Source organism: Mustela erminea, chromosome 16, assembly GCF_009829155.1.
Source record: "Mustela erminea isolate mMusErm1 chromosome 16, mMusErm1.Pri, whole genome shotgun sequence".
Lineage (NCBI taxonomy): Eukaryota > Metazoa > Chordata > Mammalia > Carnivora > Mustelidae > Mustela > Mustela erminea.
The window spans coordinates 6,706,031-6,731,050 of NC_045629.1; the positions used below are offsets into that span (position 1 = coordinate 6,706,031).

The 25,020-nt window shown below is 38.5% G+C and overlaps 1 long non-coding RNA gene across 2 annotated transcripts in view; it reads left to right on the top strand.

Moving 5' to 3' along the window:
* Positions 1 to 3,396: 3,396 nt before the first annotated feature.
* LOC116575481 overlaps positions 3,397 to 25,020 on the top strand; it is a 41,967-nt gene continuing 20,343 nt past the window's right edge. For both annotated transcript variants that reach the window (XR_004279801.1, XR_004279802.1), the window contains exons 1-2: positions 3,397 to 3,532; positions 23,189 to 23,348. This is a non-coding gene — a long non-coding RNA (uncharacterized LOC116575481). The remainder of the gene's footprint in view (positions 3,533 to 23,188; positions 23,349 to 25,020) is intronic.

Genomic DNA, 25,020 nt, shown 5'->3' on the forward strand with positions numbered 1-25,020 from the left:
GTAAGCAAGGTTAGAGAGAACCGGGAGCTGGGATGAGTGGGTAGCCTGATGGACAGTTGGTCAGCCATCAAGGAGGGCTTGGTGTTTTGTGCTTGGGGCTTAAGGTTAGGCCAAAGTTCAGGCCCTGAGGGAAAGAGGGAAATGTAGGGACTTGAACACATCACATTTATGGACATTTTGTCCATCCCAACTGGGCAGGGGGCCAAAGAGTTCAGCTCATCATTTATGAGACAAAAGGCATTTGATTTGGAGAAGCTGCATCTGACCTTATCAAAGAAAAACTAAGGGACATCCACAGACTTACCTGGGTCATATGGGGAGGTGTGGTCCTTTGCTGTAGGTTGTTTGCCCAACACAGGAGAGTAAAGAATTCTTGATCATCACTCTTTTCAAAATCACAGGGTTATGGTAAGTTCAACATCATCACAGATTCATGTCTGTATCAGGTCAGTATGGTGAGTCCTGCAGTTTAGCCAGAATTGAGAGAGAGCCCTGAGAGGGGTGCAGTGCACCCAGGAACATTCTCCAGGCAGCTTCCTCCAGGGAGAGGCAAAAGAGCATCCTTTGTTAGGGTCTGGTATGCAGTGATAACTTCTGCATTAGAAACTCTGAGTCTTTCACTTTGGGCCCTATGTGTGGTGTGGTGGGGGAATGTGTTCCTGTGTCTAAAACAGGGACAGATGTAGGCAGTGATGTGGGGATAAACAATGTTGCAGGCTCCATCAGGGGCCGGATTTGAGCAAAAGCCCTTCCTGTGGGCATCTGCAGGAGTGATCCAGATAGTCTGATAGATGACTACATTCCATACCCACAGTTCCCAGCCCAGGAAGGGGATGTCCTACATCTGCAAGAGTCCAGGAGTCAGAGCAGAGCTAACATGTCTGCTTTCCATCTGACAGTGCTGGACAGCCACAGTGCTCACCATGGGGATTCAGCTTACTTAACACCAGTGTATCAGGCTCAAGAGCTTAGGGGACCTCTGTGAATTGAAGAGCCTATAGAGTCAGGATTTTGCTTTGGGCAGTGGAGTGGAAGATGCAGCTCCTCCCCCTACAGGAAAAGCTATCACTTCAGCAAAGCTGAGATGCTACTTTGACAGACATTCTTAACTGGAAGCTTTTGGAGCCCTTTTCAGTTATCAATCAAAGTAAAGTCAAATGAGCCCTTCCTTTCCCCTCCTTACCCTATAAATGGGCATGTCAAGCCAGGGATTCAGCAGACCTCTAAGGGTTAGCATTTAATTTCCACAGATGCTTTAGTAGCAAACCCATAACTGCTTTCTAAAAGGAGAGAACCTAGCAGACATATCAGAGGCCCAAGCCCAAAACTCCAAAAAAACTCTCTCTAGTTGGAGGCCACCTGCTTTTGAATGCTGCTTCTCTTTTTCAGGGGCTCTGTTCAGTAAAATTCTTCATCAGTTACAGGAACTGGTTCTGTCCACAGTACTTCTGAGGGTCCTCTGTCTATTCTTAGGCACAATAGGCTGTGATACTTGGGTAAAATCCTAACTGTTTGATGTTTATTTCAACCTCATGATATCTTTTACCCCTCTGAACAGAACATTACTTATAGTCTCTATCTTTCTTTTAAAAAATCACAGCCCGTGCTTTAATATTTAATATAAATCTTCATGTGGATTTGTCTTACCTTTCCTGAGAACTACTGATCATATATGGATTCTTATTGTTTGGAATTCTCAAATAAACAGATAGTTTTTTTATAGATAACTAACCACTAGACTTAAGCACACAAAATTTAAACAGTTTTTGAGAAATCAAAGCCCAGGGAGGGCAGCCCTAGTCTTCCTGGCCTTTGTGACTTTCTGTTGCTATCCTCTGATAACAATGACTCTAGTTTCTAATTCAAATATAGAAGCTCCTGGATTGACAAAAGGCATCTGTACCCCTTTGGCAAATGAGAGACAACTTGGGAAATCAGTCAGGGGAAATTCTAATACATCTTTATGTTTTATGAGGATAATGTAGCAATGCAATTGAAATTGAGACTGCCCCCAAAAGGGAAATTGTACTCGGTAATTGATGAATAATATTTTTAATGGAATAATGAAAAAATGAAATAAAAACAGATAAAGTTAATCTGGATTGTGACCCATAGTTTTGTGGGGTTTTATTTTTTTTTTAATTTTTATAGTCACCATAACTCTGGTACCTCCAGTACCACTCCCAGCGTAGACTAAGGTCCCTGAGAATGTGAGGTAAGGGAAATATAGTCAGCAAGGGCTTTCACACCAAAAACTATTTTTTCCCAAGAAAACACTGCATTCCAGTATTCCCTGACCATTTGTCTTTATGCTTCTCATCTCAATGCATTATTTCAGAGACTCTGGTTTCTGTTAACATCCTAGGCACAGAGACATGAGGGGTCCACAGAGGGAGAGAATACTTCTAGTACTAAGGGCTCTGATATGCACAGATAGCTGGAAGAAAAGAGGTGGATTGTTAAGAAAATCTCTTTCTTATGAGGCATCTGGGAGCATCTGCCAGCTGCCGAGCATGAACATTTGTGGGCAATGACCAGGTCTGACTGCCTGCCAGCAATGACTGAAACAACACAGATGAGAGCAATGACTGAAACACCATGGATGGGCACCCTGGGGAACCTGGTGTGTCTGAGTATTGTGCTTCTGTCAAGGATAACAAATCCATTTAATCTCACTGTGAACAATTTCTTCTGACATTTAACCACAAAAAGATGTCCAAATATTTATAACTGTTGTTACCCATTAAGTAATTCCTTTCACAAAAATGCAGTAGAACAATGACCAAGAATAATCAATAATCTGCAGAAAAATGCTAACACTGTTTTCCATGCAAATAACACTCATAAAAGAGGAGTCTAGATCAATAATCTGATTTCACTTAGTTGAAATTCTTTGTGTGACAGACTTCAAAATCCTTTTTTCTGTTATGAACATGACATTAATTTGATACTTTTTGAGTACCATTCATAATGTTTAATTCTAAATACAATATCCTTGGAAGAAAACACTCTTTAGAATCTTCTAAATATAAGTTTATAAATCACAGTTTATAAGCATTAACAATTTTTATTTTAATTCATTTAATGTTATCTGTGTTCTCATATGACAAGAGCATTTAGGTTAACACGTTAAACTATATCAATTTTTTTTTAAGTAATCTCCACACCTCATATGGTGCTTGAGCTCATAACCCCAACACCAAGAATCACACTTTTCTGAGTGAGCCATCCAGGTGCTCCTAAACTATATCAGATTATTTAAAAAACTAAACAAACAAAACAAAAAACAAGGATCTGCAGATAATAATTAACTAAGCCAATCCTAAATTATTTTATCTTTTTAAAAAAGATTTTACTAGGGGAGGAGTCAAGATGGCAGAGAAGTAGCAGGCTGAGATGACATCAGGTAGCAGGAGATCAGCTAGATAATTTATCAAAACATTCTGAACACCTACAAATCCAAGAGGAGATTAAAGAGATGAAGAGCTGTTTCTAGTTTTCTAGAAACAGAAAATCAACCATTTTCTGAAAGGTAGGACTGGCAGAAAAGTGAATCCAAAGCGAAGGGAAGATAGACCGTGGGGGGAGGAGCCGGCTCCTGGCAAGCGGTGGAGCAACGGAGCACAAAATCAGTACTTCTTAAAGTCTGCTCCACTGAGTGACATTGCTCCAGAGGCTAAACTGGGGTGAAGCCCACATAGGGACAGCATGGCCCCAGGTCCTGTAGGGTCACAGAAGGATTGGGGGTGTCTGAGAATCACAGAGCTCACATGTATTAGAGCGGGGAAACCAGCCACAGAGACAGAGCCAAGGAGTGAGCTCTCAACTCTGGGCTACCTTGAACCATAATCTGTGGCACAGGCCACAACTCTATAAGTGGGGTCCCCACAAGATTGGGGGAGACCCCCCTGGAAGAGCTCAAGGATCTACAGGGTTTGGAGACTCCAGGTGGAGCTGTGTGCCAGAAACAGACACACTGGTCACAGGTTGGGTGAGCTTAGAGTGCAGCCAGAGGCCAGGGAGACGGGAGTGATTGAGCGCTTTTCTCTGAGTGTGCACTAAGGAGTGGGGCCCCGAGATCTTGGCTCCTCCGGGTCAGAGATTGGGAGGCTGCTATTTTCATTCTTGAGTTCAGAACTCTAAGGAAAGTGTTCAGGGAACAAAAGCTCCTGAAAGCGAACCCAAGCGGATTACGTAGCCTATTCCCTGGTAAGGGTGGTGCAATTCTGCCTCGGGCAAAGACACTTGAGAATCACTACAACCAGCCCCCCCCCAGAAGATCATCAAGAAATCCAGCCAAGATCAAGTTCACTTACCAAGGAGAACTGCGGAATTCCAGGGGAGGAGAAAGCAAAGCATGGAATTCATGGCTTTCTCTCTATGATTCTTTAGTCTTGCAAAGTTAATGAATTTTTTTTAATTTTATTTTTTCTTCTATTAATTTTTTTAACTTTTACCATTTCCTCTTTTAACATTTTTTAACTATTCTATCTTAACAATACCATTCATTAAAAAAAACCTTTTTTTGAAACTTCATTACTATAGTCATATTTTATCCTTTATTGTATCTAACTTTATTTTTTGTATACATATAAGTCTTTTTCTTTTTTTTTTTAAGATTTTATTTATTTATTTGACAGACAGAGATCAGAAGTAAGCAGAGAGAGAGAGGAGGAAGCAGGCTCACCACGGAGCGGACAGCCCAATGCGGGGCTCGATCCCAGGACCCTGGGATCATGACCTGAGCCGAAGGCAGAGGCTTTAACCCACTGAGCCACCCAGGTGCCCCAGAAGGCATTTTCTTTTAAAAAATTTGGGGTACAACTTCTTTTAATAGATCAAAATACACCCTAAGTTTAGCGCTGGGCTTGTTCTAGTCTCCAACCAAACAAATTCTCTCCACTTTCTTTTTCTTTATTCTCCCAACCAACTTACCTTATCAACTCCTTTTTTAGAAATTAAAAAAAATATTTTTTTTTTATCTTTATAGTCATATTCCATTCCTTCATTGGGTTTACCCTTATATACGTTTTTCATTCTTTAAAATTTGGGGAGGTATTTTGTTCTAAGAGACCAAAATACTCCCAAAATTAAGTGGGTGACCTTGTCACCCTGTCATCAGTCACCTAGTCACAGTCATATATATATATTTTTTTCTTTTTCATATTTTTTATTTATTTGTTTTCTTTTTTTAATTTTTTTTCTGAACTTCTTTTCACCCCATTTCTCCCCCTGCCCCATGATTTGGAGTCTCCTATGATTTGGTTAAAGCACATTTTCCTGAGGTCGTTGCCAAACTTTTAATATTTTATTTGCTCCTTCATATATTCTTATGTGGACAAAATGACAAGGTGGAAAAACTCACCACAAAAAAAAAAGAAAAAGGGGCAGACCAAAGGCTAGGGACCTAATCAATACGGACATTAGTAATATATCAGACCTAGTGTTCAGAATGACAATTCTCAAGGTACTAGCCAGGCTCAAAAAAGGAATGGAAGATATCAGAGAGACACTGTCTGGAGAAATAAAAGCCCTTTCTGGAGAAATAAAAGAATTAAAATCTAACCAAGTTGAAATAAAAAAAGCTATTAATGAGGTGCAATAAAAAATAGAGGCTCTTACTGCTAAGACAAATGAGGCAGAAGAAAGAATTAGTGATATAGAAGACCAAATGACAGAGAATAAAGAAGCTGAGCAAAAGAGAGACAAACAACGGCTGGACCATGAGGGGAGAATTTGAGAGATAAGTAATACCATAAGACGAAACAACATTAGAATAATTAGGATTCCAGAAGAAGAAAGAGAGAGGGGAGCAGAAGGCATATTGGAGAGAATTATAGTACAGAATTTCCCTAATATGGAAAAGGAAACAAGCATCAAAATCCAGGAGGTACAGAGAACCTCCCTCAAAATCAATAAGAATAGGTCCACACCCCGTCACCTGATAGTAAATTTTCAAGTCTTAGTGACAAAGAGAAAATCCTGAAAACAGCCCGGGAAAAGAAGTCTGTAACATACAATGATAAAAATATTAGATTGGCAGCGGACTTATCCACAGAGACCTGGCAGGCCAGAAAGAGCTGGCATGATATATTCAGAGCACTAAACGAGAAAGACATGCAACCAAGAATACTATGTCCAGCTAGGCTATCATTGAAAATAGAAGGAGAGATTAAAAGCCTCCAGGACAAACAAAAACTGAAAGAATTTGCAAACACCAAACCAGCTCTATAGGAAATATTGAAAGGGGTCCTCTAAGCAAAGAGAGAGCCTTAAAGTAGCAGATCAGAAAGGAACAGAGACAATATACAGTAACAGTCACCTTACAGGCAATACAATGGCACTAAATTCATATCTCTCAATAGTTACTCTGAATGTAAATGGGCTAAATGTCCCCAATCAAAAGATACAGGGTATCAGAATAGATGCAAAAACAAAACCCATCAATATGCTGCCAACAAGAAATTCATTTTAGACCCAAAGACACCTACAGATTGAAAGTGAGGGGGTGGGAATTTTACCATGCTAATGGACATCAAAAGAAAGCTGGGGTGGCAATCCTTATATCAGATCAATTTTATTTTAATCTAAAGATTAAAATATGAGATGAAGAAGGAGACAATATCATACTCAAAGGGTATGTCCAACAAGAAGATCTAAGGGTTTTAAATATCTATGACCCTAACATGGGAACAGCCAACTATATAAACTAATTAATAACAAAATCAAAGAAATACTTCAACAATAATACAATAATAGTAGGGGACTTTAACATCCCCTCACTGAAATAGATCATCCAAGCAAAAGATCAACAAGGAAATAAAGACTTTAAAAGACACACTGGACCAAATGGACATCACAGCTACATTCAGAGCATTCCATCCTAAAGCAACAGAATAAGCATTCTTCTCTAGTACAGATGGAACATTCTCCAGAATAGATCAAATCCTGGGTCATAAATCAGGTCTCAACCAGTATCAAAAGATTGGGGTAATTCCCTGCATATTTTCAGAACACAATGCTCTGAAGCTAGAACTCAATCACAAGAGGAAATTTGGAAAGAACCCAAATACGTGGAAACTAAAGAGAATCCTTCCGAAGTATGAATGGGTCAACCAGGAAATAAAGAAGAATTGAAAAAAATCATGGAAACAAATGATAATGAAAACACAACAGTTCAAAATCTGTGGGACACAACAAAGGCAGTCCTGAGAGGAAAATATATAGTGGTACAAGCCTTTCTCAAGAAACAAGAAAGGTCTCAGGTACACAACCTTATCCTACACCTAAAGGAACTGGAGAAATAACAAGAAAGAAACCCTAAACCCATCAGGAGAGGAGAAATCAAATAGAAACTGAAAAAAACAAAAAACAAAACAATAGAACAAATCAACGAAACTAGAAGCTGGTTCTTTGAAAGAATTAATAAGATTGATAACCCCCAGCCCAGACTTATCAAAAAGAAAAGAGAAGGGACTCAAATAAATAAAATCATGAATGAAAGAGGAGAGATCACAACCAATACCAAAGAAATACAATTATAAGAACATACTACGAGCAGTTCTACACCAGCAAATTTGACAATCTGGACGAAATGGATGAATTCCTAGAGACATATAAACTACCACAACTGAACCAGGAAGAAATAGAAAGCCTGAACAGACCCATAACTAGTAAAGAGACTGAAACAGTCATCAAAAATCTCCAAACAAACAAAAGCCCAGGGCCAGACGGCTTCCAGGGGGAATTCTACCAAACATTTAAAGATGAATTATTCCTATTCTCCTGAAAGTGTTCCAAAAAATATAAATGGAAGAGAAACTTCCAAACTCATTTTATGAGAACAGCATCACCTTGTTCCCCAAACTAGACAAGCATCCCATCATAAAAGAGAATTACAGACCAATATCCTTGATGAACACAGATGCAAAAATTCTCACCAAAATACTAAACAATAGGATCCAATAGTACATTAAAATGACTATTCACCAAGACCAAGTGATATTTATTCCAGGGCTGTAAGGTTGGTTCAACATCAGCATATCAGTCAATGTGATACAATACATTAATAAAAGAAAGAACAAGAATCATATGATACTCTCAATAGATGCTGAAAAAGCATTTGACAAAGTACAGCATCCCTTCCTCATCAAAACTCTTCAAAGTGCAGGGATAGAGGGCACATACTTCAACATTATCAAAGCCATCTATGAAAAACCCACCCCAAATATCATTCTCAATGGAGAAAAACTGAAAGCTTTTCCGCTAAGGTCAGGAACACGGAAGGGATGTCCATTATCAACACTGCTATTCAACATAGTACTAGAAGTCCTAGCCTCAGAAATCAGACAACAAAAGGAAATTAAAGGCATCCAAATTGGCAAAGAAGAAGTCAAACTATCACTCCTCGCAGATGATATGATACTATATGTGGAAAACCCAAAAGACTGCACTCCAAAACTGCTAGAACTTGTACAGGAATTCAGTAAAGTGTCAGGATATAAAATCAATGCACAGAAATCAGTTGCACTTCTTTACACCAACAACAAGGCAGAAGAAAGAGAAATCAAGGAGTCAGTCCCATTTACAATTGCACCCAAAACCATAAGGTACCTAGGAATAAACCTAACCAAAGAGGCTAAGAATCTATACTCAGAAAACTATAGGACTCATGAAAGAAGATGAGGAAGACACAAAGAAATGGAGAAATGTTCCATGCTCCTTGATTGGAATAACAAATATTGTGAAAATGTCTATGCTACCTAAAGCAATCTACACATTTAATGCAATTCCTATCAATATACTATCCTTTTTCTTTTTCAAAGAAATGGAACAAAAAGTTCTAAAATTTATATGGAACCAGAAAAGACCTCAAATAGCCAAAGGAATATTGAAAAAGAAAGCCAAAGTTGGTGGCATCACAATTCCGGACTTCAAGCTCTATTACAAAGCTGTCATCATCAAAACACTGTGGTACTGGCACAGAAACAGACACATAGATTAATGGAACAGAATAAAGAGCCCGGAAATATACCCTCAACTTTATGGTCAACTAATCTTTGACAAAGTAGGAAAGAATGTCCAATGGAAAAAAGACAGCCTCTTCAATAAATGGTGTTGGGAAAATTGGACAGCCACATGCAGAAAAATGAAATTGGACCATTTCTTACACCGCACACGAAAATAGACTCAAAATGGATGAAGGACCTCAATGTGAGAAAGGAATCCATCAAAATCCTTGAGGAGAACACAGGCAGCAGCCTCTTCAACCTCAGCTGCAGAAACTTCTTCCTAGGAACATAGCCAAATGCAAGGGAAGCAAGCGCAAAAAGGAACTATTGGGAGTTCATCAAGATCAAAAGCTTTTGCACAGCAAAAGAAACAGTCAACAAAACCAAAGGACAACTGACAGAATGGGAGAAGATATTTGCAATCGACATATCAGATGAAGGGCTAGTATTCAAAATCTATAAAGAGCTTAGCAAACTCAACACCCAAAGAACAAATAATCCAATCAAGAAATGGACAGAGGACATGAACAGACATTTCTGCAAAGAAGACACTTAGATGGCCATCAGACACATGAAATAGTGCTCCACATCACTCGGCATCAGGGAAATACAAATCAAAACCACAATGAGATACAAATCAAAACCACAATGAGATACCACCTCATGTCAGTCAGAATGGCTAAAATTAACAAGTCAGGAAATGACATGCTGGCGAGGATGCGGAGAAAGGGGAACCCTCCTCCAATGTTGGTGGGAATGCAAGTTGGTGCTGCCACTGGAAAACAGCATGGAGGGTCCTCAAAAAGTTGAAAATAGAACTACCCTATGAGCCAGCAATTGCACTACTGGGTATTTACCCTAAAGATACAAACATACAAATGAAGTGATCTGGAGAGGCAAATGCACCCAAATATTTATAGCAGCAATGTCCACAATAGCCAAAGTATGGAAAGAACCTAGATGTCCATCAACAGATGAATGGATAAAGAAGAGGTGGTATATATATGCATTGGAATACTATGCAGCTATCAAAAGAAATGAAATCTTGCCATTTGCAATGACATGGAGAGAACTAGAGGATATTATACTTAGTGAAATAAGTTAATCAGGAAAGACAACTATCATATGATCTCCCTGATATGAGGAAGTAGAGATGCAATGTGTGGGATTTGGGGGGTAGGAAAAGAATAAATGAAACAAGATGGGATTAGGGGGGAGACAAACCATAAGAGACTCTTAATGTCACAAAATAAACTGAGGGTGCCTGGGGGGAGAGGGGTAAGTAGAGGATGGTGGGGTTATGGTCATTGGGGAGGCTATGTGCTACAGTGAGTGCTGTGAAGTGTGTAAACCTGGCGATTCACAGACCTGTACCCCTGGAGCCAACAATACATTATATGTTTATAAAAAAAATAAAATGAATTAAAAAAAAAGATTTTACTAGTTTAGTCAGACAGATGGCATGAATGAACACAATTATGGGGCTGACAAGTCAGATCACCTGAGCATAAGGGAGGCTTATTATTTCTGGTAATGGCTGACCCATCAGTGTGTAAATTTCAGACTTCACTCTTTTTCATAGTGGAGTTTAATATATTCAAGAGATAGTCATTAAAAGCGTATTTTCTTGTGCTACCAAAATTAGATTTTAGAGAAATTAGAGGACTAAATCTGTAAATATTGTAATTTTGCCATCCTGAATACTTCATAAGTTTGCATGGATAGAAAACATTTGACTCTATGGCTTATGCTGTTACAGTGCTCTTGGCCATGCCAAAGGGTTTGCAATGACACCCTGAAATCTCAGTTTCCATGTAATAGTGTATTTTGGGAAGAGGATAAAATGAACATGGTCCCTGAATCCATTTTATACAATGCCACTCAGACATTGAGGAAACTTAAATAATGAACAGAAACCATTATCTTATTGCCAAAGAAGGTAAGATGTCATAAATTTAAGATGTCATATATTTAAGATGATCCTTAATGGATGGGAAATTATTTAATTTCAATTTTTATTGTCTATATTTTAGATATAAGTAGGCAGTGTAAATAGGTGACTTGATGGCTGGAGGAAAGAAAGGAAGCCTCAAGATTAAACTAGAGCTTTCTAGTCATTGCTATTCAATTAGTTTTGTTTTATGTCACTTTGTTCAACAAACCACCTCTTGTGAATTTCCCACTGTTAGCACTTACCATCATTGAACATGGTTCATATGTTTCTTTCACTAGATAACAGCTTTTTGAAACCAGAGACTATGATATTTATGACAGAAGCACTGAGGGGATGGTGCAGTGGTTCCCCCGAATATGCTTGCTCAAAGTCACCTGGAGACTATACCTATATTGAAAAATTCCAGCCTAACCTGCTATGTAAAACAATATAAGAGTTATGATACAACACAAATGATGTCACCAAGATAACAGAGTATGAGACCCGAGGATTCAAATTTTTAAAGTAGAAGTAAAATTTTCTCTTTGCTGATGACATGACTTTGCATATAGAAAACACTGAAGACACCACACACACACAAAAAAAATGTTCAACCTGATGAATGAATTCAGTTGTTTCAGGATACAAAATTGACACACAAAAATCAGTTGCATTTTTATACACTAATAGTGAATAAAATGAAAAAAAAAATCGCATTTATGAGCTCATCAAAAATAAGAAAATATTTAGGAACAAATTTAACCAAAGAAGTGAAAGATTTATACACTAAAAACTATAGAACATTGATGAAAATAACATTGAAGTAGACACAAATAAATGAAAAGATATCTTGTTTTCATGGGTTGAAGGATTGATATTGTTATGTGTCCATACAACCCCAAGTGCAATCTCTATTAAAATTTGAATGAAATTTTACTCAGAATTAAACCAAAACAATCCTAAAATTTATATCAAAACACAAAAGACCACCCAAAGCCAAAGCAATCATGAGACAGAAGAACAAAGTGGGAGGCAATGCATTTCCTGATTTCAAGCTATATTATAAAGCTATAATGCAATAATCAAAACAGTATGTCACTGGTATAAAAACAGACACATAAACCAATGGAACAGAACAGAGAGACCAGAAACAAACCGCACATATATGGCCAGCTAATATGTCACAAAGGCGGCAAGAATACTCAATGGTGAAAAGTTAGTTTCTTCAATAAATGATGTTGGGGAAAATTGGATATTCAAATGCAAAAAAAATGAAATTTGGCCCCTATGTTATACCACTCACAAAAATTAACTCAAAATGAGTTAGGATGCAAACATAAACCATGAAACTGTCAAACTTCTAGAGAAAAACATAAAAATTTCCTTGACATTGGTCTTGGCAATGATTTTTTTGGTTAGGACAAGAAAAGCACAAGCAACGAAAGTAAAAATTGAGAAGTGAGACCACCTGAAACTAGTTTTTTTTCCTTTCTTTTTTTTTTCTTTGTACAACAGCAACAAAAAAAGGCAGCATATAGAATATGAAAAAATAATTGCAAACCATATATTTGATAAAAGGTTAATATCCAAAAAATACAAGCAACTAAAAGAACTCAATAGCATAAAAATAAGCAATAAAAAAGTGGGCAGATCTCCTGAACAGACATTTTTTCAAAGAAAACGTAAAAATAGCCAAAGGTATTCAATGTTACTAATTATCAGGGAAATTCAAATAAAATACATATATTTAATTACCATCATTCAACTATTAAAAAAAGGGAAGGAAATCCTACCCATTGTAACAACATGGATGAATTTTGAGAGCATTATGCTAAGTGAAAAAGAGAAGCAAATACTGTATGAACTCATTTATATGTGGAATCTAAAAACATTGAACTCATAGAAACAAAGAGTAAAGGCTGGTTGCCAGGGCCAAAGGGTGGGGGAAGTGGGAAGATGCCAGTCAAAGCATAAATACTTTCAGTTAATAAGATAAATATATTCTAGGGGTATAGTGTACAGTATGGTCACTATAAAAAACAATACCATATTGAATACCTGAAAGTTGTCGAGAATAGTAATAATACCTAAAATAGTAATTATATGAGGTGAAGGATTTTTTAAAATTTTTTTAAATTTTTATAAACACATAATATATTTTTATCCCCAGGGGTACAGGTCTGTGAATCGCCAGGTTTACACACTTCACAGCACTCACCATAGCATATACCCTCCACAATGTCCATAACTCCACCCTCCTTCTCCCAATCCCCCTCCCCCCAGCAACCCTCAGTTTGTTTTGTGAGATTAAGAGTCACTTATGGTTTGTCTCCCTCCCAATCCCATCTTGTTTCATTCATTCTTCTCCTACCCCCTTAACCCCCCATGTTGCATCTCCACTTCCTCATATCAGGGAGATCATATGATAGTTGTCTTTCTCCGATTGACTTATTTTGCTAAGCATGATACCCTCTAGTTCCATCCACCTCGTTGTAAATGGCAACATTTCATTTCTTTTGATGGCTGCATTGTATTCCATTGTGTATATATACCACATCTTCTTTATCCATTCATCTGTTGATGGACATCTAGTTCTTTCCATACTTTGGCTATTGTAGACATTGCAGCTATAAACATTAGGGTGCACATGCCCCTTTGGATCACAACTTTTGTATCTTTAGGGTAAATACCCAGTAGTGCAATTGCTGGGTCATAGGGTAGTTCTATTTTCAAAATTGTGAGGAACCTCCATGCTATTTTCCAGAGTGGCAGCACCAACTTGCATTCCCACCAACAGTGGAGGAGGGTTCCCTTTCTCTGCATCCTCGCCAGCATCTGTCATTTCCTGACTTGTTTATTTTAGCCATTCTGATTGACATGAGGTGGTATCTCATTGTGGTTTTGATTTGTATTTCCTTGATGCCGAGTGATGTGGAGCACTTTTTCATGTGTCTGTTGGCCATCTGGATGTCTTCTTTGCAGAAATGTCTGTTCATGTCCTCTGCCCATTTCTTGTTTGCATTATTTGTTCTTTGGGTGTTGAGTTTGCTAAGCTCTTTATAGATTTTGAATACTAGTCCTTCATCTGATATGTCGATTGCAAATTTCTTCTCCCATTCTGTCAGTTGTCTTTTGGTTTTATTGACTGTTTCCTTTGCTGTGCAAAAGCTTTTGATCTTGATAAAATCCCAATAGTTTATTTTTGCCCTTGTTTCCCTTGCATTTGGCAATGTTCCTAGGAAGAAGTTGCTGCGGCAGAGGTTGAAGAGGCTGCTGCCTGTGTTCTCCTCAAGGATTTTGATGGATTCCTTTCTCACATTGAGGTCCTTCATCCATTTTGAGTCTATTTTCGTGTGCGGTGTAAGAAATGGTCCAATTTCATTTTTCTGCATGTGGCTGTCCAATTTTCCCAACACCATTTATTGAAGAGGCTGTCTTTTTTCCATTGGACATTTTTTCCTGCTTTGTCAAAGATTAGTTGACCATAAAGTTGAGGGTATATTTATGGGCTCTCTATTCTGTTCCATTGATCTATGTGTTTGTTTTTGTGCCAGTACCATGCTGTCTTGATGATGACAGCTTTGTAATAGAGCTTGAAGTCCGGAATTGTGATGCCACCAACTTTGGCTTTCTTTTTCAATATTCCTTTGGCTATTCGAGGTCTTTTCTGGTTCCATATAAATTTTAGAACTTTTTGTTCCATTTCTTTGAAAAAGAAAAAGGATAGTATATTGATAGGAATTGCATTAAGTGTGTAGATTGCTTTAGGTAGCATAGACATTTTCACAATATTTGTTATTCCAATCAAGGAGCATGGAACATTTCTCCATTTCTTTGTGTCTTCCTCATTTTCTTTCATGAGTCCTATAGTTTTCTGAGTATAGATTCTTAGCCTCTTTGGTTAGGTTTATTCCTAGGTACCTTATGGTTTTGGGTGCAATTGTAAATGGGACTGACTCCTTGATTTCTCTTTCTTCTGCCTTGTTGTTGGTGTAAAGAAGTGCAACTGATTTCTGTGCATTGATTTTATATCCTGACACTTTACTGAATTCCTGTACAAGTTCTAGCAGTTTTGGAGTGCAGTCTTTTGGGTTTTCCACATATAGTATCATATCATCTGCGAGGAGTGATAGTTTGACTTCTTCTTTGCCAATTTGGATGCCTTTAATTTCCTTTTGTTGTCTGATTTCTGAGGCTAGGACTTCTAGTACTATGTTGAATAGCAGTGTTGATAATGGACATCCCTTCCGTGTTCCTGACCTTAGCGGAAAAGCTTTCAGTTTTTCTCCATTGAGAATGATATTTGGGGTGGGTTTTTCATAGATGGCTTTGATAATGTTGAAGTATGTGCCCTCTATCCCTACACTTTGAAGAGTTTTGATGAGGAAGGGATGCTGTACTTTGTCAAATGCTTTTTCAACATCTATTGAGAGTATCATATGATTCTTGTTCTTTCTTTTATTAATGTATTGTATCACATTGACTGATATGCTGATGTTGAACCAACCTTACAGCCCTGGAATAAATATCACTTGGTCTTGGTGAATAGTCTTTTTAATGTACTATTGGATCCTATTGTTTAGTATTTTGGTGAGAATTTTTGCATCTGTGTTCATCAAGGATATTGGTCTGTAGTTCTCTTTTATGATGGGATGCTTGTCTAGTTTGGGGAACAAGGTGATGCTGTTCTCATAAAATGAGTTTGGAAGTTTCTCTTCCATTTATATTTTTTGGAACACTTTCAGGAGAATAGGAATAATTCATCTTTAAATGTTTGGTAGAATTCCCCCTGGAAGCCGTCTGGCCCTGGGCTTTTGTTTGTTTGGAGATTTTTAATGACTGTTTCAATCTCTTTACTAGTTATGGGTCTGTTCAGGCTTTCTATTTCTTCCTGGTTCAGTTGTGGTAGTTTATATGTCTCTAGGAATGCATCCATTTCGTCCAGATTGTCAAATTTGCTGGTGTAGAACTGCTCGTAGTATGTTCTTATAATTGTATTTCTTTGGTATTGGTTGTGATCTCTCCTCTTTCATTCATGATTTTATTTATTTGAGTCCCTTCTCTTTTCTTTTTGATAAGTCTGGGCTGGGGGTTATCAATCTTATTAATTCTTTCAAAGACTAGCTCCTAGTTTTGTTGATTTGCTCTATTGTTTTGTTTTTTGGTTTCTATTTCATTGATTTCTGCTCTGATCTTTATGATTTCTCTTCTCCTGATGGGTTTAGGGTTTCTTTCTTGTTATTTCTCCAGTTCCTTTAGGTGTAGGATTAGGTTGTGTACCTGAGACCTTTCTTGTTTCTTGAGAAAGGCTTGTACCACTATATATTTTCCTCTCAGGACTGCCTTTGTTGTGTCCCACAGATTTTGAACTGTTGTGTTTTCATTATCATTTGTTTCCATGATTTTTTTCAATTCTTCTTTATTTCCTGGCTGACCCGTTCATACTTTGGAAGGATTCTCTTTAGTCTCCACGTATTTGGGTTCTTTCCAAATTTCCTCTTGTGATTGAGTTCTAGCTTCAGAGCATTGTGGTCTGAAAATATGCAGGGAATTACCCCAATCTTTTGATACTGGTTGAGACCTGATTTAGGACCAAGGATGTCATCTATTCTGGAGAATGTTCCTTGAGCACAAGAGAAGAATGCTTATTCTGTTGCTTTGGGATGGAATGCTCTGAATATATCTGTGATGTCCATCTGGTCCAGTGTGTCATTTAAGACCTTTATTTTCTTGTTGATCTTTTGCTTGGATGATCTTGGATGATACTATTATTGTATTATTGTTGATGTGTTTCTTTGATTTTGTTATTAATTAGTTTATATAGTTGGCTGTTCCCATGTTAGGGTCATAGATATTTAAAATTTTTAGATCTTCTTGTTCAACAGATCCTTTGAGTATTATATAGTGTCCTTCCTCATCTTTTATTATAGTTTTTGGCTTAAAATCTAATTGATCTGATATAAAGATTGCCACCTCTGCTTTCTTCTGATGTCCATTAGCATGGAAAATTGTTTTCGACCCCCTCACTTAAAAGCTGGAAGTGTCTTCGGGCTTAAAATGAGTTTCTTGTAGTCAACATATAGATGGGTTTTGTTTTTTTTATCCATTCTGATACCCTCTGTCTTTTGATTGGGGCATTTAGCCCATTAACATTCAGGGTAACTATTGAGAGATATGAATTTAGTGCCATTGTATTGCCTGTAAGGTGACTGTTACTGTATATTGTCTCTGTTCCTTTCTGATCTACTACTTTTAGGCTCTCTCTTTGCTTAGAGGACCCCTTTTAATATTTCCTGTAGAGCTGGTTTGGTGTTTGCAAATTCTTTCAGTTTTTGTTTGTCCTGGAGGCTTTTAATCTCTCCTTCTATTTTCAATGATAGCCTAGCTGGACATAGTATTCTTGGTTGCATGTCTTTCTCGTTTAGTGCTCTGAATATATCATGCCAGCTCTTTCTGGCCTGCCAGGTCTCTGTGGATAAGTCCGCTGCCAATCTAATATTTTTATCATTGTATGTTACAGACTTCTTTTCCCGGGCTGTTTTCAGGATTTTCTCTTTGTCACTAAGACTTGAAAATTTACTATCAGGTGACGGGGTGTGGACCTATTCTTATTGATTTTGAGGGAGGTTCTCTGTACCTCCTGGATTTTGATGCTTGTTCCCTCTGCCATATTAGGGAAATTCTGTACTATAATTCTCTCCAGTATACCTTCTGCTCCCCTCTCTGTTTCTTCTTCTTCTGAAATCCCAATTATTCTAATGTTGTTTTTTCTTATGGTGTCACTTATCTCTCGAATTCTCCCCTCGTGGTCCAGCAGCTCTTTGTCCCTCTTTTGCTCAGCTTCTTTATTCTCTGTCATTTGGTCTTCTATATCACTAATTCTTTCTTCTGCCTTATCTATCCTAGCAGTGAAAGCCTCCATTTTTTATTGTACCTCATTAATAGCTTTTTTGATTTCAACTTGGTTAGATTTTAGTTCTTTATTTCTCCAGAAAGGGCTTTTATATATCCCAAAAAGGTTTCTCTAATATCTTCTATGCCTTTTTCGAGGCCGGCTAGAACCTTGAGAATCATCATTCTGAACTCTAGATCTGACATGTTACGAATGTCTGTATTGATTAGGTCCCTAGTCTTCGATACTGCCTCTCGTTCTTTTTTGTTGTTGTGAATTTTTCCACCTTGTCATTTTGTCCAGATAAGAGTATATGAAGGAGCAAGTAAAATACTAAAATGGTGGCAAAGACCCCAGGAAAATATGCTTTAACCAAATGAGAAGAGATCCCAAATCGTGGGGGCTGGGGGAAAGGGGATAAAAAGAGGTTCAGAAAGAAAAAGAAAAAGAAACAATAAAAAAAAGAAAACTAATAAAGAAAAAATATTAAAAAAGAAATATATATATACATATATATATATTAAACTAGTTAAAAAACGTTAAAAAAGAAAAGGGTAGAAGTTAAAAAAATTTAGCAGAAGAAGAGGAAAAAAACTGAAAAATAACAATAAATTAAATTAACTGTAAGACTAAAGAATCATGAGGAGAAATCCATTAGTTCCGTGCTTTGCTTTCTCCTCCTCTGGAATTCCGCTGCTCTCCGTGGTATTGAAACTGCACTCCTTGGTAAGTAAACTTGGTCCTGGCTGGATTTCTTCTTGATCTTCTGCGGGAGGGGCCTGGTGTAGTGATTCTCAAGTGTCTTTGCCCCAGGTGGAATTGCACCACCCTTACTAGGTGCCGGGCTGAGTGATCCGCTCGGGTTTGCTTTTGGAGACTTTTGTTCCCTGAGCGCTTTCTGTAGAGTTCTGGAGGATGGGAATGAAAATGGCGGCCTCCCAGTCTCCAGCCCGGTGGAGCCAAGAGCTCGGGGCCCCACTCCTCAGTGCACTCTCAGAGAATAGCGCCCAGTAACTCCCATCTCCCTGGCCTCTGGCCACGCTCCAAGCTCACCGAGCCTGCGACCAGTTCAAGGTAAGCCCGAGCTGAGGGCCCACTCTTTGGCTCTGTCTCTGTAGCCGGCTTCCCCGTTCTAATACCAGCAAGCTCTGTGACACTCTGACACCCCTGATCCTTCTGTGACTCTGTGGACCTGAGGCCACGCTGACCCCGCATGGACTTCACCCCGATTTACCTCTGGAGTGATGTCCCTCAGCAGATCAGACTTTTAGAAGTCCTGATTTTGTGCTCCGTTGCTCCGCCGCTTGCCGGGAGCTGGCCCCTCCCCCTGTAGTCTATCTTCCCGCCTCTTTGGATTCACTTCTCCACCAGTCCTACCTTTCAGAAAGTGGTTGATTTTCTGTTTCTAGAATTGCTATTCTTCTTCTCTTCGATCTCCTGTTGGATTTGTAGGTGTTTGCAATCTTTTGATAAGCTATCTGGTTGATCTCCTGCTGAGACTAGTTCAGGTAGCAGGAGATCAACTAGATAGCTTATCTAAAGATTGCAAACACCTACAAATCCAATGGGAGATCGAAGAGTAGAAGAAAAGCAATTCTAGAAACAGATCTCCTGCTACCTGAAGTAGTCTCAGACTGCTACTTCTCCCCCATCTTGACCTCTTTCTGAGGTGAAGGATTTTTAAATAACCTTATTGTGGTAAAATGCTCATCATATACGTATATATCAACTCATCACATTGTATACTTTGAACGTACATAATATTATATGTCAATAATATCTCAATAAAGCCAGGAAAAAAGTTTCAACAAATCAATATAAGGCAAAAATTCTAATTAGTGTACTTTATCCTGGTTTTGCCTTCTAATATGTCCTGAAATAGATGGGAAGGAGTTAGAGTTAAAATGGAGGAGTAGTAGGGGACCCTGGGATTACCTTACCCCTTAAACATAGCTGGATGAATATCAAAATCATTTTGAACAACTATGAAATATATTTAAGGATTAAGAAGATAATCTGGACAATTAAAGGAACAGAACACGGGAGACGTGTGGTTCTAAGACATGGATTGGGAGAGAGAAAAACCATGGTGCTGCAGAGGAAAGGGAACCCTTTTCATGGACAGAGGTCAGGGAGAGAAAAAGAGACAGGAAGAGAGATTGGCTCACAAGGTTCATGTAAGGTGCCATGGTGTGGGAATCCCCGGGTAGCACTGGAGGAGAATGTTCCCCTTCCTGGAGTACATTTGGAAGAGCGTATATTGCTTCTCCAAGGACAAAAGACCCACTGTGCACTGTTGAGTGACCATTCAACAACAGGGCTCAGAGGCACATGCAGAGGGCAGATAATCTGTTTGTAGCTTTTTTACTTTGCTTCATCGTAGACTCCAGATACCTGCATGGCCCATCAACTGCTTTTCTGGGACAAAGCAGCACCAGGTGCAGTGCTGCGAGGCTCTTTTCCAGGCAAGGGAGTAGGTCTGTGACTTGAAGGGTCCTTTAAGATTTGGAGTTTTGAATCCTAGCCCTGGGCCAGAGATAAAGCACAGGTGCCCCCAGCGGTGCTGGGCATGCACCTAGCCTGGAATGGACAGGTTGGGGGCAAGAACCTGACAGAAGCCTGGGGCATGGGAGGGGAGATTGTTTGCCTTTCTTTGAGTGCCTCGGATGGGTATGAGTTCCCCTACCTTGGGGACAAGAGAGCAGGATGATGCCGTCTTCTACCTCTGCCCACAAGCTCAGTTGGACTTCAGTGAGCAACACAGTGCCAGTGGAAGCTGGAGCCACTTACACCAAATCATGATCCCTTGTGCCCTGTAGGACCATCTTTAGTAGGGCAGATCTGACTGTGAGTCAGCATAGTGGGCCAACCCCAAGAGAATCAACAGAGGCTCCCTGCATGTACCAAGTCTACTGATCATGAAGTGCTCTGAAGGGTCAGCTTCAGTTCTGGTGGAAATAGGACCAGGCTTTTTTTTTTTTTTTTTTTTTCCACCCTCTTTGGATCCAGGCTTATAGTTTTTTTGTCCATTTGTTTGTTGTTTGTTTCCTTTTCTCATTTCTTGGATCAGGCTTCTTTTAAAAAATTTTTATAACTTTTTTTTTTAAATTTATTTGAGAAAAAGAGAGCACAAGCAAGGACAACAGCAGAGGGAGAGGAAGACTCCCCACTGAGCAGGGAAGCCAGACATGGGGTTTGTCATAAGACCCTGGGTCAATGAGCTGAGCCAAAGGCAAAGGCAAATGCCTAACTGACTGAGCCAAACAAGCAAACCCTCCTTTTTTTTTTTAATTAAAAATCAGACTTATCTTAACAGACAAATCAAAGCACGCCTATTTAAATGTCCAAACACACCCCAACCAAGAAGGAACTCTACAGAGGGCTGACCTGTGGCATAGAACTGCCAAAACATAACAGCAGAATCCACACCATTCTGACATACACCAGAATCACCTCCTGAAGCTCCAGGCCCTAGACAGCATATGACCCCTTTCTAATATAGCATTACTCTGAGGAGCAGGAAACATAACAAGCTTTCATAATATGCAAAAGACAGAAACTTAGACATAATGATAAGATGGAGGAATTCTCCCCAAAAGAAACCAAGAAGAAATCACAGTCATGGATTTTCTCATAATAGATATAAGCAATATATCCAAACAAGAATTTAGAACAATGGTCATACGAATACTAGCAGAGCTTGAAAGAAGCATAGAAAACACCAGAGAAACTCCAGCTGCAGAGATAAAAGACCTAAAAACTAGTCAGGCCAGAATAAAAAATGCTATAACTAAGATGAAACACTGACTGGATGTAAACACAATGAGGATGGAAGAAACAGAGGAACAAACAGGTGATAAAGAAGATAAAATTATGGGGGTGCCTGAATGGCCCAGTTGGCTAAGTGACTGACTCAATTTCAGCTCAGGTCATGGTCTCAGGGTCATGAGATTGAGCCCAATGTTGGGTTCCCTGCTGGGTGTGGAGCCAGCTTGAGATTCTCTCAACCTTTCCCTCTGCCCCTCCCCTTCTTAAAAAAAAAAAAGATAAAATTATGGAAAATAATGAAGCTGAAGAGGAAAAGAAAACTATTAGATCATGAATATAGATTTAGGGAACTCAGCAATTCCATAAAGTGCAATAATACCTGTATTATAGGAGTTCCAGAGAGGAGTGGGGCAAAAAAGGACAGAAGGTTTATTTGAACAAATTGTAGCTGAGAACTTTTCTAATCTAGGGCATTCAAGTCCAAAAGACACAAAGAAATCCCCTCAAAATCAGCAAAAACAGATTAATACCAATACATATCATAGTGAAACTTGCAAAACGCAAAAGTAAAGAGAGAATTCTGAAATCAGCTAGGAACAGAAGGTCCTTAACCAACAAAGGTAGATACATAGCAGAGACCCATCCATAGAAACTTGGCAGGCCAGAAAGCAGTGACATGATATAGTCAATGTGGTAAATGGGAAAAATATGCAGCCAAGAATACTGTCTCCAGCAAGGCTGTCATTCAGAATAGGAGGAGAAATAAAGAGTTTCCAAGGCAAGCAAAAACTAAAGGAATTCATGAGCACTCAACCAGTTCTGTAAGAACTATTAAAGGGGACAATTGAGTGGGAAAGAGAAACCAAAATCAACAAAGACTAGAAAGGAACAGAAACAATCTGCAGAAACAGCAACTTTACAGGTGATACAATGGCATTAAATTCATATCTATCAATACTTATTCTGAATATAAATAGACTAAATAGCCCAACCAAAAGACATAGGTTATCAGAATGGGTAAAAAACAAGACCGATTGATATAGTGCATTTTAGACCCAAAGACACCTCCAAATTGAAAGTGAGGAGGTAGAGAATCATTTATCAGGTTAATAGACATCAAAAGACAGCTGGAGTAGCCATACTTATGTCAAACAAATCAGAATTTAAGCCAAAGACTTCAATAAGAGATCAGGAAGGGCACTAAAATGCCCTGGAATAAACATTATTTCAAATAACAGTAACCTGGATTAAATAATAGCCATATCAGCACACCAAGAGTGCACTACAGTTAAAAAATATAGAAATATTTGATTTTTGTTCCTGACTCCTTAAAGACTTGGAATCTGTACTGTAATGAATCTCTTTTGTATGCTAACAAAATAATGGGTGGCTGGTGGCCCCTACTTAACTTCAAGAATGGCTGCTGTTTGCCAGAAGAACCAACAATGTGATGAGATGGTTGGAACTTTCAACTGTCTCCCTCCTATCTCCTCTAGGAAGGGGAGAGTGACTGGAGATGAGTTCGTTTAATCAATCATGCCTGCATAATTGAACCTTCATAAAACCCTTAATAACAGGGTTCAGTTTCAGGGTTAGTTTCCTGGTTGGTTAACACATCAAGGTGTTATGACGGGGATGAGCCCAGACCGGCCAAACTCCATCCTCCTTTCCCCTATACCATGGCCCATGCATCACTTCAATTTAGCTGTTCCTGAGTTGTATTCTTTATAACGAACTAGTTATGGTAAGTAAATTATTTTTCCCGAGTTTTGTGAGCCATTCTAGTAAATTAGCAAAAAGGAATGGGGTTGTAGCAACCACCATTTTATAAAGAATAAAAGAGGCCCAGGAATTCGGATTAGTGTCTGAAGTGGGAGCAGTCCTATGGAACTGAACCCTTCACCTGTAGTTAGTTTCAGAATTGAATTGAATTGTAGGGTACTCAGCTGATGTCAGGGGGTTGGAGACTGAGATGATGAGAGGGAAACCCACGTGCTTGGTGGCAGGCAGGAACATGGTATTGGAAAATAGTAAGCAGAGCATGGGCTCTGTGCTTACAAGATCTTCTTTGGTGATCCCCCTGAGAACCACAGGTCTACTGGAACACACACACACACACACACACACACACACACACACACACACAATCCAGTTTTAATGTTGCCTCGGTTTTTTATAAACTATCACTTAGGTGTACTTAGGTGCTTAACATTTATGTGCCTGTGATTAGGACCTGAGAGAAATTGTGCAGTCACATAAAATAGAACCAGGTCCTCATTTATTAATGGTTTGTGGTCTAATTTTTTGTCATTTGTTTGGAAATTTAAACACAGGAGCTATGTGTGTGGGGGGGATGTGGGAGGAAATTCCTGCCAGCTAGTCTGCAGTGCAGAAAAGGACCAGCATGCCCATCATTCTCCTTTCTGGTTCTTTGAATGTTATGTCAACTTAGCACAATCACACTAATCAACATGGAACTTCTCCCCCTTGAGATCATCTAAACCTTAAACACCAAACTCTTTCTGAGATTTTCCAACAGCTTATCCTCACCCCGGGGCTCCTTGCTAGTGTCTCAGCAGAGAGGAGGTCCCATTCACAGTTAACCTGCAAATATCAGTGCTACCGCATAGGGGAGACTACAGGCTGGAAGCTAGAAGTGCAGGAAATGGGAATCAGAGTGCACACTAAATTCAGAGATTAGTGAGGAAAAAGTTTTATGAGGAAGGGTTTTATGAGTTGGCTATTTCCAAGAACATGGCCTGCCTCTTTCTTTCATTGAGTCTTCACTTTTACTTCTTGGGCACATGAAGAATTTTCTCCCTATAGATTTGGCACACATGATATCTGTACATATTTTGGTTTTGCCTAAGTATTTATCCCTAAGTAAGTTTATTCCAAAGTATTGAATTACCTTTGTAGGTATTGTCAATAAAGTATTTGCTTCTAGTATATTTTATGATTGTATTTTGTTGTTAATTGCAAAAGACTTTCAGTTTTTATTCCTGGAATTTTTTATGGTACATTATTAATTTGAAAATAATATATAAGATTAAATAAAATTGAATACAGGTATCCTTATCTTGATTCTGACTTTAATGAGACTGCTTCTGATGTTTCTTCATTATGTACAATACTTAATGGTATGTATTACTAGGTTTAAAATGTTTCCAAATCTTTATATGTCACTTAAAAGTTTTTAATTAAAATAGATGGTAAATTTTAAAACTTTCAATATGAAAATCTACATTTTTCTGTTGTTTAATAATAATACAGTAAATATTATAATAGATTTTTAAATGGATATATTTTTTCAAATGAAAATACCTTGATATCCTTGAAATAAAGGCTACTTATTCTTTGTACATTACTTTTTAAATTTATTACTTCTTGTGGATTTTTAGCTCATTATTACCCTC